At 50.2% G+C, this 15,972-nt stretch overlaps 1 protein-coding gene across 33 annotated transcripts in view; it reads left to right on the forward strand.

The window, feature by feature from the left end:
* The first annotated feature begins 14,595 nt into the window (after positions 1-14,595).
* Positions 14,596-15,972, forward strand: part of STK33 (serine/threonine kinase 33) — a 151,433-nt gene continuing 150,056 nt past the window's right edge. For 21 of the 33 annotated variants that reach the window (XR_014814454.1, XR_014814456.1, XR_014814457.1 and 18 more), the window contains exon 1: positions 14,788-14,968. The gene's annotated coding sequence lies outside the window, so the exon portion shown is untranslated. Of the gene's footprint in view, positions 14,969-15,972 lie in introns of all 33 variants that reach the window. The other 12 variants (XM_084974880.1, XM_084974889.1, XM_084974894.1 and 9 more) reach the window with 2 other exon arrangements.

Raw genomic sequence — 15,972 nt, forward strand, 5'->3', positions numbered from 1 at the left:
CGCAGGCACGGTCTGGCCCACTGATAATGTCACTTGATGGCAGAGCCTGGGCCAGGCGGTGCCTCTGTGGCTTTTTTGGTTTATTAATGGGCCTAGTGAAGCATTCCTCTCTCCTGTGTGAGGTGTCTCTCTGCGTAACCAAGCAGTTGATGAGACGGTTAACTTAACAACGCACAGCATAAGAGTTGTGAGTTTAGGTTGCAGCTCAGGAGGCAGCCTCGGCTCCAGAGAGGAGGGATAAACAGCCTTACATCTCGCCTGTAAGCCTGACACGCATCTTGGTAAGAGGTTACGCTGGTCGCAAAGAACCAGTATTCCAAGCCAGTGGCTTCAGTGGCTTTCTCTGTGTGGACAGATGCAAGAATGTGGGTTCGTGCAGTTCTCCCTGAGGCACACGCTTAACTGTGTAGGTTTTTCCGAAGCACAGAGGGCCCCGTCCTGACGCTCATCCTGCCTCCTCCCAGGGGCGAGCTCCCGGCGCGGCGGAGGGCCTCACCGGCGAACCGGGCGGTGAGCGAGGCTCTTGGTGCTTCTTTGTTTGCAAAGAAGGGTCTCTTTCAGACGTACTGCAGCTAATAGCAGAAGGGTTGCTAGACTGGGGCACCGCCAGGGAGTGAATGAATCCCGGCAGTGACCACCCAAGGCCGCCCATAGCGCAAGGAGAAAGTCGTCCAGACGCCGCGAGTCTGATACGCAACATCACCTATGGGGCGCCGCCAAACGAGGTCTGAATGTGATCCAGTCTGGAGGTCTGACTGCCAAGTCAGCTCTAGCTCCCAAGTGAGGGGACCTGCCCGGAACAGAGGAGCATTTTAAGGGACACCCCGAGGAGACAATCGGCAAAATCTGGTTTGTGAGCAACAGTAGGTCCGGTTTCCGCAACAAGTATATCGCAAGGGGGCTAAACATGAGATGGACGGGAAACCTACAGGCTAAGGAGACTTAAAAAACCGTATAAGCCAATCGTGAAGTATGAAACTTACTTGCATCCTGGTTTAAAGAAACTAAAAATATCATGAGAGGGTTGGGAAAAGATGAGCAGTCGGTCACAGGACACTTGATGGTATTAAGAACTTATTGTCTGCAGTTCCCTGCATGGCTCAGTGGTTTAAAGACTCCGACTAGGAACCATGGGGTTGCGGGTTCGATCCCTGGCCTCGGTCAGTGGGTTAAGGATCCGACGTTGCCGTGACCTGTGGTGTAGGTCGCAGACGCAGCTTGGATCCCGAGTTGCTGTGGCTGTGGCGTCGGCCGGTGGCTACAGCTCCGATTCGACCCCTGTCCTGGGAACCTTCACATGCCGTGGGTTCGGCCCTAGAAAAAGACAAAAAGACCAAAAAAAAAAAATTTTATTATCTTCAATATTATTTTTACTTTATGTTTAATTTTCATGTTTCTTTTAGGTGTGATCAAGATTTGTAATAGTAGGAGTTCCCATCGCGGCGCAGTGGTTAACGAATCCGACTAGGAACCATGAGGTTGCGGGTTCAATTCCTGCCCTTGCTCAGTGGGTTAACGATCCGGCGTTGCCGTGAGCTGTGGTGTAGGTTGCAGACGCGGCTCGGATCCTGCGTTGCTGTGGCTCTGGCGTAGGCTGGTGGCTACAGCTCCGATTGGACCCCTAGCCTGGGAACCTCCATGTGCCGCGGGAGCGGCCCAGGAAATAGCAACAACAACAACAACAAAGAGACAAAAAAAAAAAAAAAAAAAAAGATTTGTGATAGTAGAATATTAGAAACAAAAGCCTACAGATGATGACTAGATAATGTGATAATTTTAAATGATATTTAAAGAGTCTGTCAGACATACTTTGTCTGAAGTAGGAATCCAAGAAAGTCATAAGATGCCAAGAAGGAGAAGGAAATTCCAGACTTCTGGCTTGGTTAATCTCTCAGGTATTTCAGAACGCCGAGATAGCAGTTTAAATAATTATCAAAAGAGGTGTAGATTTTTAAGGTGACCGATCAGATTTGCAGACTGGATTATGTTTTACAGAACGTAACAGAGACACCAGTCCCCAAAAATGCTCTCGAATGAATACCACTTCGGAGGCTCCTTGAACAGCCTTGCTCGGTTTTCTGTCGTTGCAAATTTTCGTGCAGTCTCCACAGTGGGCAGGAGGAGAGTGAGGTGGTCTAGTCTTTTGCAGTCGGTCGAAGGGGCTCATCTTCACTAGCGGTTAGAGTGACCTGCATTTTCAAGACTGAGCAAGGAAATTCTGTGAGTTGACTCTGAGTCAGAATTTCCTGCCCGAGAAGCTTTAAGTGTATAATATAGAAAGAACAACTGTCAAAATACCTGGCCCTTGATTGGACACCAAATCAACAGACAAACAAACCCCGCGGAAAAGACATTATTGGGACAAGCGGGGAGATGTGAATACGGGCTGATAGCTCATATTAATTTCAAACTTCCTGAGAGCGCTGCTTTGAACTGTGGATACAGGGGAAAAGGGCCTTGTGCTTAGGTGGCACGTGCTAAGTGTTCCGGGACAAAGGGTCACGATGATGCCTGCGACCCTGGGGGGTTCAGGAAAACCGCCTGTTACATTGTCAGAGTGAAGCAGATGGGGTGAGAGTTGACAGTCGCTCAATTAGGTGAAGAAGATGTGGGTGTTCATTGCACTGTTCTTGAGAGGGAAAAAAGGCAATTTCCACAAATGGACACAACACGGAGAGCAGACTTTCGGTGGCCAGAGGAGGTGAGGAGGGAGGGAGGAGGACGGGGGCGGGGGTTGTTGGGGGCTGGAGGCTGCGAACTGTAACATTTGGAAGGATGGGCAGTGGGGCCCTACTGTACAGCTCGGGAACTGGGACAGATAAACTTGTGAATCAGCTATACTTTAATTTAAAAAAATTTAAAAACAAACTCCGCTTACCCCCCCCCCCCAAATGGACTACAGGGCATGCAGTGTTTGCCTCTAAAATAACATCAAAAATACTTAAGAGATGATGCTAAATTGGAAAAGGTGAAACAGAATTATATGTAAAATTAAAGATAAAAAATACAAATATATTAAAATGTCATCACCCTGAAATATATTAGAGTGGTAGCGCTATGGGCAGTTCTTCTGTCTTTCCTCCAAATTTTGGCGTGAAAATGTTATATTTTATACTTACACAAATGTTTCGTATGTATTTTAAAATTTTCATCATAGTAGATTTCAAATACATGCTGTATGTCTTAGCCCAAACCCCTCTTTGGCGACTTTTCCTAACTACCCAGTCTAAGTGGGTCTCAGGCCTTCACTCTCAGATCTTTCTTGTTTGGTGGTTGTCAGCACCTTACCACTAGGCCTAAGTACCCTTTTCCTTCATTTGTTTCCTTTCATTGTCTGGGTGGCCCTCACAGGGTGTGAGCTCCCTGAGAGCAGAAACCTTGCCTGCCTAGAAGAGTGCCTGCAGGTAGGTAACAAAAAGTGTGGAGTGAGTGAGTGACATCGGGTCTTTGTCGTCCGACTTGCCATCTTACTGGACACGCAGAGGTCTTGAGAAGCAGAGAACTCGTCCCAGTTCCCTCATGCCTTGGTGGCAATATCAGAGCTGGAGCTCAGGCTTTGGGACCCAAGTCTCCGAGGGCTCTTTTTAAAATTGCGTTTTACTGGCACAGCGGTGACTTAGCGTGGCCTTGGTCTCGGGTGTACAGCAGCGTGACGCGGTTACACACGCGCACACCCCGTCCGCTTCAGGCTCTTCCCCGCACGGGTCACTGCAGACACGGCGCGGGGTCCGGGTCTCTAGGCGGCTCCTCGGGCCCCATCCCCGCCGCCGGAGCCGTGCGCACCCCGTTTTCAGCCTCTCCCAGCCTTTTCCCTTGGGTAACCCTAAGCTTGGTTTCGAAATCTTTGAGTCTGATTCCGTTTTGTTAACAAGTACCCCTGTATCATTCTTTATTAGATCCCACGTATTTATGACCCAAAAGGCTCTGTTTTCAGAACATCCAAGGCTGAAATGGCCCCGGGGCACCAGACGGCCGGCTGGGGCGAGGATCCGGTCCGTTCACGTCGCTGCAGTGCGCCAGCAGCCCCGCAGGTGGCGCCAGCGGCACTCCTTTCGCCCCGGGAGTCAGGACGCGGCGAGGGAGCGGCTTTGCGGAGAAGGCGTGTGCGCGGTCCTAGGCCGTCCCTCTCCCGGCGGCTCGCTGGTTGTGAGCGAGAAGTGTATGTATGCATGGTTAGGGGCGAATCCTCGACTAGTAAACTTCTTGACGATGTGGTCCAAATAACGGCACCAGTGAGCAGCAGATGGACAAACTGTGCGTCCAGAAGTGATGCCCTTGAGAAGGACACACATCGTGCACCCAGTGTCACAGTCCAGTCTAAAGACGGGGAAACGGCAGACAAACCCCAAATGAGAACTGTCCTATTAAAGTCGGGGGATAGGGGACTGGATTCTTTAAAAGTGTCCATGTCACTAACGGCAGAAAACTAGGGAAATGTTCCATAGAAAAGAGGCTAAGGAGACATGAAAACCAAGTGCAAAACCCGGGGCTAGACTGGGTCCCCAAATGCAGGGGGGGAGCCTCAGGGACATGGTTAGGTCAGCTGACCCGACTGGAACATGGGCAGGAGGCTGCAGTATTGCATCGATGTTACATACACCGCAGCTGATAACTGCTGTGACTAGATAGCAAGTTATTCTTATTTTATAGAATATGCTCTGGTGCGTTTAGGAATAAAAGACCCTGGTGTGTATGACTTACCTTCAAGTTGGGCACAAACTGTGTTTTTTTCTAATTAAATATGTAAAAATATGTTCTAATAGAAAATCTATGTACATTTATTGTAATTTTCACTATATATTGATATATTTAATTAGAAAATACATATATATGTATTTGATACAAATAAAGCAGATGGAGTAAAATCTTAGGTGAATCAGGTAAAGAGGCTATATGGGTCTTCTTTCTGCTATTTTTATTTTTGCAAATTTTCTTTAAGTTTGAAATTATTTCCAAATGAATATTTAGGAAGAAAAAAATGGTTTAAAGAATGACGACTGGAGTTCCTGTCATGGCTCAGCGGTAATGAACCTGACTAGCATCCATGAGGACGCAGGTTCGATCCCTAGTCTCGCTCAGTGGGTTAAGGATCCGGAGTTGCCGTGAGCTGTGGTGTAGGTCGAAGATACAGCTCAGGTCCCGCCTTGCTGTGGCTGTGGTGTAGGCCAGCAGCTGTCGCTCCAATTCGACCTCTAGCCTGGGAACCTCCATATACTGAGGGTGTGGCCCTAAAGAACCAAAATAAAAATAAAAATAATGATGGTTCTAGGACCTTCTCCCCCCCCCCTTCACTTATGCAGCAGTTCAGAGCTGGTCTCCTGCCTTATGTGTGTGTGTCTTCTGCTGTCCCTTTGCTTCAGTCTCTTCTGAAAGGACGATGCTTTGGTTTCCGGGCTCTGAGGCCGAGACCTAAACTGGAGAAGGTGGAATTAGCATTGTTCGTGGCTGGAAAAAGGGACCGAAGCCTCCATAAGGGGATACGGAGAGCTCTGTGTCCAGCCTCCAACCCGGCTCCGGCCTCAGGAGCTGAGCGGATCTGTGGTGTCAGCCTGCTGCCAGCCGTCCGGCTCGGGCCAGGTGTCCCCTGGGACCCTAAAGAGGCATCTGGTGTCCAAGAGCCCAGCTGGGCTGGCTGTGCCAGAGCCACCTTGGCAGAATGGGGACTTCATTATCCTTTCGTTCTGCCTGCAGCTTCCTGGAAGTGACACTATCCAGGAGCCTGACATCTGCACACCCTCGTGTCCTCGGGAGTCCTTCCGCTGTTCCAGTGACTCACGTTGCATTAAATCAGCCGAACTGGCTGACAGGTAATGGGGAGGTGGAGTGCTTGCCTCAGGTCTGGTCCTGCCCTTCGTCCTGAGATGGCTTCTGGTGGTGTGCCCTCTGGCTCCATACCCTCACCCCTCCGTCCCCATGCTGTGACCTGACCTGACCAGCCTGCCCCCCACTCAGCCAGGCTCATAGGAGAAGGGGTCCGCCCCTGCCATCGGCCAGGGCAAAGGGGGGTCTGGAGCAAGGCTCTAGCTCCCTTTGCTCACCGTGTAAGTCAGGCTCAGGTAATGAAGGTCACAGTGTGAGTCCCTAGACGTGGCCAGAAACCACTGAATGAACCCATCAAACGTCCAAATGATGGCTGTTTTTTTATCACTAAGCGACTGCAAGAGTCTTTATCGCTTTCAGCTTTGGTCAGGAAACCTGGACGCCTCTTGGCGGGAACGGCCGTCTTGCACTCGCAGCAGCATGTCGCAGGGAAGCGAGGCAGTCCCACCCTGTGGTCGGGGGCACAGACTCTGGACCGGAGCGCCCTGCACAGGACCCACGTTCCCAGCTGTGTGATCGTGGGCCAGTCGCTCTAGCCCCCTGGACCGCTGTTTCTTGGTAAAGTGAGGATAATAACAATGCTTCTGTCATGGAGCCGACGTGAGCACTGATGCAGTTGAGATACAGAAAGCGTTTGAAACAGCGAGTTAGTAGGACCTGTATTTTATGGAAACCAAGACACACATAGAGCCCTTCACGAAGGTCTCAGCAGGATATGCATACGCGTGCCGGGAGTGCTACCTGGCTGAAAACCATAGTAACGTGATCAGTGATAAGATGCAACCCAATTTCAGAAAAGTTCAAAAGGTGAAAAAGTGGGTTTTAGAATCCATGGACTACAGAACATTATTTTATTGCTTTTACTTTGTTTTTAAAATTGAGGTATATTTCATACACCCGATATTTCCTCTGTTCACGTCTGCTACCCAGTGATTTTTAGTTTATTCACAAGGCTGTTTAACCATCACCACTGTCTCATTTTAGAATATTTTTATCACCGCCAGAAGAAACTCGAAAACTGTTAAGAGTCTCTTCCCATTCCCTCTTCTCCCCAGTTCCTAGCAACTACCAGGCCACGTTCTCTCTGTACAGATTTGCCTGTTCAGGACATGCGCTCTGCATGAAATTACATGACATACAGCTTTTTGCATCTGCCTTCTTTCACTTAGCATGATGTTTTCAAGCTTGGCCCATGCCGTAGCAGGTAGCAGCCCCTCATTCTCGTTTGGAGCCAAATGCAGTTCCGCCGCGTAGAGGTGGAGGTGCCATCTGTGGTTTCTCCATTCCTCGTGTAATGCCATTTGGCTTGCTTCCGTTTTTGGCTGATGTGAATAATGCTTCTGTGAGCATTTGTGTGTGGGTTTTGTGTGGACATGTGATTTCAGTTCTCTTGGGTGTATATCCAGCAGTGGTCATGTGATTACTCTATGTTTCATTGCTTGATGACCCGCAAGACAATCGTCCGAGGCAGCTGTACCATTTTTCATCCCCACCAGCAGTGTCCGAAGGTGCCAGTTTTCCGCCTCATCACCAGCGTTTGTTATAAGGTTATAGCCACTCTAGTGGGTGTGAAGTGGTACCCTATTATGGTTTTGATTTGTGGTGCCCTAATGACAGATGGGGTTGCGCATCTTTTTATGTGCTTATGGGCCATATTGTTATCGTCTTTAGAAAAATGTCTTATCCAATCCTTCGCCCATTTTTATATTGGGTTGTCTTTTTCCTGTTGAGGTCTAGGAGTTTTTCGTCTATTTTAGATACTGACTCTCACCGTTTATAAGACTGGCACATACTTCCTCTCATTCTGAGAGTGTCTTCATTTTCCTGATAGCGTCTTTTGAAGCACAGAAGCTGTAATTTGATGAAGTCCAGTTGGTCTGCTTTTTCTTTGGTTGCTTTTGCTTCAGACACTGCGTCTAAGCAACCATTGCCTGACCCACGGTCATGAAGATGTATAACCATGTTTTTTCGAAGGTTTTAGCTCCTACGTTTAGGTCTTTGGTCCACTTTGAGTTAACTCTGGTTGATGGTGTGAGGTCCAAGTTCGCATTCCTGCTCCTGCAAGTGGGTGTCCAGTTTTCCCAGCATCATTTGCTGAAGACGATTCTTTCCCCATTGAATTGTCTTGGTACCCTTGTCAACTGCTCGGTGACGCATGGATTTACTTCTGGGCCCTCAGTTCTGTCCTGCTGTTCTGAGGGTCTATCCTCATGCTCGTACAGCAGTCTTCGTCGCTGTAGCTTTGTCATAAGTCTCGAAACCAGCAAGTGTGTGTTCTTCAACTTAGTTCTCCTTTTCAAGGTTGTTTCGGAGTCCCTGCTGTGGCTCAGCAGGTTACGAACCCAACTAGTATCCATGAAGATTCAGGTTCGATCCCTGGCCTCGCTCAGTGGGTTAAGGATTCTGCAGTACTGTGGCTGTGGCATAGGCCAGCTATAGCTCCTATTCGGCCCCTAGCCTGGGAACTTCCATATGCCTCAAGTTTGGCCCTAAAGAGCACACACACACACACACACACACACACACACACACGCACAAATTGAGGCAAAACATGAATTTGGGATCAGATGGTCAGTTTCTACAAAGAAGTCAGCTAAGATTTTGATGAGAACTGCAGTAATTTGTAGATCAACTGGAGGAATCGTGCCGTCCAAGCAGCTTTAAGTCTCCTGTCTGTGAACCGTTAATTTGGCTTTGGTGTGCACTGGCTTCATCTGACAGGTAGGCAGGGCCTGACGTGTGCAGTTGATCAGGAAAACTGAGTTAACTGCCAGATGCCGATCTGATTTTGAGCTGAGGGGATAAGGCACAGTCTTACTTTTGTCAAGGTGGGAGAAAAACGGAAAGACCGAATAGGTTGGTAGAGCCCACCGGGCATCAAAGACCTCATTATCATAAAAGTTACATTTTACATAATACAGGATATGTCCCCCCACTTAAGACATCTTAATATAACACATATTGATTCTTAAATCTCTGAATTTATCTTACAGGACAGAAAAATTATGGAGTGACTTTTTGTGGTGTAGAGTCTTTTGAAAGTCTTTTGAATAATAGAGAGAAATAACAATTAATGTGTAAACCAACTGCTTCTCGACTTAAGAAAACTAAAGTCCGCCTCTTCCCTGCATTTGTTGGTATTTTTAGTAACGGGGTCAACAAACACTGGAACAAACTGTGCCCATTGCTTCTGTGCTCTGTGCTATTGACCAACGTCCATTCTGATCTCTCTTCCCTCAATGCCAAGCCTCTGATATGGCATCGTGACCGTGGCATCACCATGGAGGCTTTAGGGAAACAGCTATTAACACCTGTTGCCAGGGGCGACATTAATAATTACCGGAAGAGGATGAGAACATACTGTACCCCCTGGAATAGCTGGAACTCCCTTGGCAGTGCCCAGAGTTTTTCATGGTGTTGAAATCCACGGCCTCAGTAAGAACTGATGACTGCAGCTACGGTAACTAGCCAGAACATTGAATGCGGCTGCCTCAAGCCACTTGAAAACCTCAAAACATTTTTTTTTTTTTTTGTCTAAAGCATTTACATCAAGCCTTCCCCAGGAGAATTCAGTGCCTCTAGGTACATATTTTAGGGCGTTGTGTTTTACTTCCTAGTGAGTTTCTCTGATTCTTTCCTATAAATGTTAGTGACATTTGCACATGAGAAATGCCTAGTTGTCGGTTTGTCAGTCTACCTAGCTCTCTCTCCATCCGTATCTCACCGTCTTCTACAAAATCTCTTCCTTCCTTCTTCCCCTCCCCCTCCTGTCTTCCCTTCATTCTTCCATTTATTAAGGCCGAGCTTCTTCTTAAACAGCTCCTGTTACCGAGCAGTAAACAACGAGGCTGGTCCTTACTGCCTTGGAGCTTAACTTCCAGTGACGGAAGAAAGGAAATAAATTAGATGGTTTTAGATTGTTTGCTGCTCTGAGACAATAAAGCTTATTGTGATAGACTGTGGAGGGGGTGCCTCAGATGGGGGATCAGGGCGGGCTTCTCTGAGGAGGTGGCGAGTGAGCTGAGACGTAAATGATGAAAAGGAAGCAGCTTTGTGGAGGGATGGGGCGCAGCCTCATAGGCAGAGGGAACAGCAAGTTAAAACACTTGATGCAGCTTAATATGGTCAATACCCTGAAAAAACCAAAGAAGTGGAAATGAGGGAAAATGGAAGAGCGAGAGCCGGAGAAAGTGATAATGCTGATGTGCAAGCCGGAGAGTCTGACATGATCGTTAATGCTGGGCTGCAATTTGGCTCCCATCTTCCCGGCGGCCAGAGTGAAAAGGGAAATGTGATCATTTCGTGGTCTGCGTTCTCCCTAAGGAGACGAAGGGTCAGTTTCCCCCTAAGGAGACGAAGGGTCAGTTTCCCCCTAAGGAGACGAAGGGTCAGTTTCCCCCTAAGGAGACGAAGGGTCAGTTTCCCCCTAAGGAGACGAAGGGTCAGTTTCTCCCTAAGGAGACGAAGGGTCAGTTTCTCCCTAAGGAGACGAAGGGTCAGTTTCCCAAGGGGAAAGATTTTTTTTTTTTTCTGAAATATATTTCTTCAAAAAAAGAAAGAAAGAAACATATTTCTTGCACAGACCTTCCTGTAAGGTGCATAGATTGATTGTGCGCTGGTGTAAAAGGCCCTGCCCCAACAGCTCCTAAGCCCCGGAAGCTGTGACATTACCTTATATGCAAAAGCCCTTGGCAGAGGTGATTAAAAGGCCTTCAGATAGGGAGATTGTTCTGGATCTTCTGGGTGTGCCCCGTCTAATCCTTTGGGTCTTTAAAAGCTAAGAACCTTCCCCAGCTAGAGGAGTTCCTGTCGTGGCTCAGCAGGAACAACCCGACCAGTATCCATGAGGCTGCAGGTTCAGTCCCTGGCCTGTTCAGTAGGTTCAGGATCTGGGGTTGGCTTGAGCTTCGGTGTAGGTTGCAGACATGGCTCAGATCTGGCATTGCTGTGGCTCTGGTGTAGACCAGAAGCTGCAGCTCCTACTCGACCCCTAGCCTGGAAACGTTCATATGCCACAGGTGTGGCCCTAAAAAAAAAAAAAAGAGAGAAAAAAAAAAAGGAAAAAAAAACCCAAAAACTAAGAACCTTCCCTGGCTAGAATCAGAGGGAGCTGTGACCTCAGAAACCTAGTCAGAAAGGTGCAATATTGCTGCCTTTGAGGGTGAAAGAAGAGGGCCATGAACCCAGCGGATGTAGGGAGCCCCCAGGTACCAGAAAAGACAAGGAAACAGATTCTCCCCTGGAGCCTCCGGAAGAGAACGAATCCCCGCCGACACTGAATTTAGTCCAACCAGTCCCACGTCAGGCTTCCGACGTATCGCACTGCGAGATACTACGTTTGTCTTATGTAAATCACCACGTTGGTGGCATTTCGTTACAGAGGCCGTATACAACCTAGATAGATACAGATATAGATATAATTAGATTCATTTTGGTGGCAATAGCAGAAACACAGCCGCTCAAACTAGCTGAAGTAAAAGAGGGCAACTCGGTATAAAGATTTGGAGGGTCATGGAATTCGACGGCAGGGATGCAGCTCCTTTCGGGAAGTATGATGATGAGGGAGGGAAGGCTCTCAACACTCTTTCGGTCTCGTCTCTGTGCATCTTATCTTCCTTCCTGTTCTGTTCACGTTTCCCTGCAGGCTGGGTTTCCGCATTTCTCCAGGCCACGTGGTGGGAAAGCACGACTTTTTATTATCAGCTTTCTATGTTTCTATGGTAGCTACTCAGAAAAGAATCAAACTCTCAGTCCCAATTCCAAATGCCTGGGAGAGGGACACGTTTGGCTGGGCTCTGGTTCTACTCTTGGAGTGATGACTGCAGCCTGATGGCCTAGTTTGTTTGAGAATCAGGGCTAGTTTCCAGAAAAAGACATCTGGCTATACTGCTGCTTTTTTTTTTTTTTTTTTTTTGTATTTTTGCCATTTCTTGGGCTGCTCCATCGGCATATGGAGGTTCCCAGGCTAGGGGTTGAATCAGCTGTAGCCACTGGCCTACGCCACAGCCACAGCAATGCCGGATCCTGAACCCACCGAGCAAGGCCAGGGATCAAACCCGCCACCTCGTGGTTCCTAGTCAGATTTGTTAACCACTGAGCCACAATGGGAACTCCTATACTGCTGCTTTTAAAATGCAACTTGCAACTTGTCTAGGGATCAAGAAATCATTTAACAGGTGGAAACCTGCAGTAAAAAAGTGGTAAAATGCATGCAGTATTGGTAATGTTTTATGAAACTTGTCTTAATTATTAAATGTGTAGATACATATGACCTGGTGATAATATGAAACATTTCTTTTGGTGGATCATGGTCCAAAAAGTTCGAAAAACCCGGGGCTAGGCAACATGGTAGGCTTCTGCTACAGAGATGTGAGCAACATCATCCTTAAAATATTCCCTTCAGTAAATGCAGGGGGGGCCTGAATATTGTTTTGATGGCATCTTTTGTGTGTGTGTGTGTTTCTTGTGTCTTTTTAGGGCTGCACCCATGGCATATGGAGGTTCCCAGGCTAGGGGTCTAATGGGAGCTACAGCTGCCAGCCTACCCCACAGCCACAGCCACGTGCTGGCATCTCTTAATATGAGCAAATGGCATGGGGTAAAGCATGACTTGGTACAGGTGATTTTACAAGGGTGAAGAAAGAGAAGCACAACCACATAGCTTTTTGATGGTCTGGCTCAGTCCAGGATGAAACATAGTCCCGTGCTTCCCAGCCTGGCTTTGTATCCCGCTAATGTGAAGATCTTTTTTTTTTTGTCTTTTTGCTATTTCTTTAGGCCACACCCACAGCATATGGGGGTTCCCAGGCTAGGGGTCGAATCGGAGCTGTAGCCACTGGCCTACGCCAGAGCCACAGCAACGCAGGATCCGAGCCGCGTCTGCAAACTACACCACAGCTCACGGCAACGCCGGATCGTTAACCCACTGAGCAAGGCCAGGGATCGAACCCTCAACCTCATGGTTCCTAGTCAGATTCGTTAACCACTGCGCCACGACGGGAACTCCCTGAAGATCTTTTAAATGTGGTTTCACGAGATCTCCTTAAGCAGAACTTCTGGAAGGGTGTCCGGTGAGTCTGTATTTAAGCACAAAATAAAGCAAAGCAAATGGAAGTCCCAGGATGTCCATGCTACGCAGTCAGGCTTGGGACTCACTCGGCCCAGACTCAGTTCAGGAAGAGGTCGTCTCCATGCTTTCAAACAGCCCTCTGTGCCTGCAGCTTCCCTGCCCCAGGCTTTTCACAGGCTCTGGAACGTAGAGAGTGCCAAGGGATTTCCTGGACAGGAGGTGCGACGTAAGACCTCAGAGCTGCTGACCAAAGGTGGGACTGGACACGTCACAGCTCAGCCAGGCAGCTGGTGGCGTTTATCTTCTTTTGCTGGGCACTGTGGCACTAACACGCATGCTTGGATGGAGGCAGCGCTGGGGGCAAGGCAGAGAGAAGAGCCTCGTGTTCTGTTCCAGACCTTCTTGAGAACAAAGTCTGGCCCGTACCCCAAAGGTCTACAGTACGGGACATGTTGGGGATTATTTGCGCTTTTGGAAAGTTTCTAAGACCGAAGCGACCTGTGGCCTGCCATGGCCATTATGGGTTTCGGAGGAGCCCCACACGTTGCCAGAGGTGGGCCTCTGCCTCTCGGCGTTAAAATGAATCTACATGCAGTGCCAAGTTCTTGGCTATTAATCAATCAGACTTTGGAGGACCAGTGCCTGAATAATTGGGCTAGTATCGGGAGAGTTGTATTCCCAGCTCATAGAGAGCAGGGCCCGGATGCACAGAAGCCCGTCTTTCTCAGGTCAAGAACTGCATCAGCAGACGGCTGGAGCCAGAGTTTCCAGCCTTTATTGCGGGGGGGTGGGGAACGCATTCAGAAGGTTCCACAGAGGTTTGTGGCTAAAACATATTCCTGGGAATTGTCATTTGATCTGTCAAGAGCCTTCTCAGCCAGTCTGTGGGGACAAACACCCTCCACTCCGTGCCCCCCCCCCCCCCCCATCTTTTAGACCAGCTCCTAACCCACTGCAGTGTGAGGCTTACAGCCTCACTCCAGCTGGCTGGACCCTGGGCCATCAGCCTGGACAGCACTGCAGTACAATATCATTGTTTTTGATAATATCGCTGTTACAAAGTCTTTTGTTTTGTTGTGGGTTTTTTGTTTGTTTGTTTGTTTGTTTTTGGTATTTTTAGGGCCTCACCTGCGCATATGGAAGTTCCCAGGCTAGGGGCTGAATCAGAGCTACAGCTGCTGGCCTACACCACAGCCCCAGCAACACGGGATCTGGGGAGCCTTGTCTGTGACCTACAGCACAGCTCACGGCAATGCCGGATCCTTAACCCACTGAGGGAGGCTAGGGATCGAACCTTCATTCGTCCTCAGGGATGCTAGTCAGATTTGTTTCCACTGAGCCACAACTGGAATGCCCAAAGTGTTTCTTTTTGTTTCTTCTTTCCTTTTTGCCTGTGCACCTGCGGCCCATGAAGCTCCTGGGCCAGGGAGCCAAGCAGGCTGCAGCTGAGGCCTGGGCCAGGGCCCGGCGCTCGTTGCAAAGTTTTCCCTTCGCGCAGCCGTTGCTGCTTCTCTGCCCCGGAGAGAGGGCTCGCGGGTCCTCTCGGAGGAGCACCTTGCGGCATCTCCGAGCGCGCGCCTGCGGGCATCCTCTGCTGCCGCCGGCGGGAGAAGGGGCTGCGCGCCCGCCGGGCGCTTTGTCCCCGCGCGGCCCCCGTCCCCGTCCTCGCGGCTGCCCGGCCGGCGGCGGAGTTTCCCCAGGTGCGGGATTCCGGGCTCGGCCGCCGCCGGCGCCGGCGTCAGCGCCCGGGTGCGCGCCAGTCGCGGGGCAGCGCGGCCGGCCGCCCGCGGGTGAGTGGCCTCGGCCTCGGGCTCAGGGCGGGTCCGCGGGAGCGAGCGGGCGCCGGGCCGTTGCTATGGCGACGCGCGGGCGAATCGGCGGCTGGGCCTCCGCTGCCCGGTCGGCCGGCGGCCCCCGCCGTCCCCTCCTAGTGTGGCCTGGGGCCCAGCCGTTGGGACCCCATTTCCCCCAGGTCGGCGACTGGGGGGGGGGTCCCTGGCCCCGGCGCCTCTCCATCTTCTCGCCTCCACCCCGTCGGGCCGTGAGCCGTTTCGAAATTGAGAGCGAACTCACTGTAGGGTAAGTGTGACTTGGGAAATGTAACACATCCTGGAAAGTTGAGAAGTTGATGTGTTGTGTTTTCCTTTCTGCCTCTTTGAAAATCTCCTAGAGCCTGGCACCCGGTAGGGCCTCGGTGTTTGGAGCTCCTTCTTACAGCGCGGTGGGTAAGGCGGTTCCTGGGGCGCCTCGAGCGCGCCTCGGAGACACTGTGGCCCGAGAGCGGCCTCTGCGGGGCGGGCGGGAGGCGACGCGCCTCGCCTCCGCTTCCTCGCCTGTAAATGCAGAGGGGATGGCGCGCCTAGCGCTTGTGGCCCCAGGAGCCTGCACGTTGTCAGGGTATTCGTTCACCAGCCGCACGGGGGGGGGGGGGGATTCTCCTGGGCCTTTCTCACCAGCCAAGGGGACCCTGGTTTTTTGTCTGACCACCAAACAACTCCAGTATCCGACCAGAAAATAGGGTGCTGGTGCACGGGAAGAGGGCTCTGCCGGTAGGAAGAAACATCAGAAGTGTTGAAATGAAACTTTCCTTGTCTCAGACACTCTTGCAGCCCCCCCCCCCCCCCGCGGCTTCGCATCAAACTGCTGTCTATGCAGTGGGCTCACGTGTAGGTCTCAGTCGGTCACGCCACCACTCTTCCAGTGTGCAGGCCGGACATCTTGGACTGTCCCTGACACTAGCTGCCCCCTCTATTTCCATGTCCAAATCATCGCCACGGTCTGTTCATTTTACGTTCAAACCGAAACTCAGTCGCATCCTGGTATTTCTGTCTCCGCCACTCTTAGCCTAGACCGAGCTGCCCTGTCTCTCACCGGGTCTCCTGTGGTAGCCTCCAAACTGGCCCGAAGGAATGCACCCTATGCTTTCGATATTCTCATCCGTTCTTTGCCCTTCAGCAAGAGTAATCTTTGGAAAATTGAAATTTGATTTTGACACCCCCCCCCCACGTGCCCTTAACTTCGTCATGATTCCTCATTGCTGTTAGGATAAAGGTACAGCTCTTTAATGTGGCCTGTGAATTGAA

This window comes from Sus scrofa, chromosome 9 (genome assembly GCF_054392235.1).
Source record: "Sus scrofa isolate SSC_HxYL_T2T_F1_AM1 chromosome 9, Sscrofa_HxYL_maternal_Yorkshire_Landrace_v2.0, whole genome shotgun sequence".
Taxonomy (NCBI): domain Eukaryota; kingdom Metazoa; phylum Chordata; class Mammalia; order Artiodactyla; family Suidae; genus Sus; species Sus scrofa.